This window comes from Ornithorhynchus anatinus, chromosome 8, assembly GCF_004115215.2.
Source record: "Ornithorhynchus anatinus isolate Pmale09 chromosome 8, mOrnAna1.pri.v4, whole genome shotgun sequence".
NCBI lineage: Eukaryota > Metazoa > Chordata > Mammalia > Monotremata > Ornithorhynchidae > Ornithorhynchus > Ornithorhynchus anatinus.
The window spans coordinates 27,952,218-27,953,805 of record NC_041735.1 but is presented as its reverse complement, the minus strand read 5'-3'; the positions used below and the strand labels follow the sequence as shown (position 1 = coordinate 27,953,805).

At 45.7% G+C, this 1,588-nt stretch overlaps 1 non-coding gene across 1 annotated transcript; it reads right to left on the bottom strand.

The window, feature by feature from the left end:
- Positions 1-758: 758 nt before the first annotated feature.
- Positions 759-896, bottom strand: LOC114813992. The gene has a single exon (XR_003761736.1). It is a non-coding gene; the product is annotated as a small nucleolar RNA SNORA7 (small nucleolar RNA).
- Positions 897-1,588: the final 692 nt, after the last annotated feature.

Genomic DNA, 1,588 nt, shown 5'->3' with positions numbered 1-1,588 from the left:
GCCGACGAGCTCTCCCCATCCTACCTTACCTCATGGACCTTCTACTAAAACTGAACCCACAAGCTTCGCTCTGCTGACACCAGTCTAGTCACTGTGGCACGATCTTGTCTCTCTCACCGCCGATTACTTGTCTTTGCCTGGAACTCTCACTCCCTTCGTATCCAGGGTTGGGAACTCCCCCAACCTTCAAAGCCTTCCTAAAATCACATCTCTTCCAAAAGACCTTCCAAGACTAAACTCTATCTTCGCCTATTTGCCCTACTTTCTGTGACTCCTATGCACTTCACTGCCTACCCCTTGTTGACACCCCAACCCCACAGCACTTATAAACATGTCTTTATACTATGCCATTTCCCCATTTATAATTTATTTTAATGTCTGTCTCCCCGACTAGATTGGGACCAGAGATCAAACCTACCAACACTATTGTATTGCACTTTCCTAAGTGCTAAGTACAGTGCTTTGCACATAGTTACAAACCAATACATACCATTGATTGATTGATCAACTGATTCTGCCCTCCATTTCCTACCTCTTTACAGCAGCTTGTCTTTTCTTATACCGCCCATAGGATGCCGCAGACACATCTCTCCCAGAATGCCCCACCTCCATCTGCAGTCATTCTGGTAGTGGATCCAGAGAGTTTTCTTGGTCAAAATATGGAAGTGGTTTTCCATTGCCTCCTTCCGTGCAGTAAACCTGAGTCTCTGCCCTTGACTCTCTCCCATGCCGCTGTGGCCCAACATGGATGAGTTTTGACCTGTAGCAGATTGCCTTCCACTCACTAGCCACTGGCCAAACTGGGAATGGAATGGGTATACCTCAGCTTGACTCTTCCTCCCCTAGTTGAGACTGGTAGAGGACTGGAAACTCTCCAGGTGCGACCCTGAGAGGAGTCAGAGCAGCTTCTTGGGTGTTAAAATCCTGCTGCAATCCATTTCTTTCCCATGTTCTGCTCAGAGACGAGCAGTTCTTCACTGTAGATGTTCTAACAGCATTCTGGAAACTCACTGTTGGTGATTCTGCCAGGATTTCATGTTGAGTGTACCTCAAAGGTGACACTGATGAACATGCCAGGTGTGTATTCTATGGGATCGAGCCTACCAACACTATTATACTCTCCATAGTGATTAGTTCTGCCTAAGCTCTACACACAGTAAGAACTCAATAAATACCATTGGTTGATGGATGTCGGATCCAGGTTTCATGATCACATGGGACATCATCATTTTATAGACAATTTGGTGTCAAACCTGAGTCCATGTTGTCACCAAAGCGATCCATCAGTTAGCATTTTTTATTGAGCTCCTATTTTGTATCAAGCACTGTAAAATGGGGATTAAGACCGTGAGCCCCATGTCGGACAGGGACTGTGTCCAACCTAATTATCTTGTATCTACCCCAGCCTGGCATATAGTAAGCACCTCACAAATACCACAACAGTGCTGTGCACACTGTAAGCACTCAGTAAATATCACTGATGGATATACCCAGACTGTACTGCTGCATTCTGGAGTAGGTTTCCTGCAGACACTCAGTGGAGGTGGAATAGGTGGATAAATGGGAGAATGAAAGGCACAAAAACTAA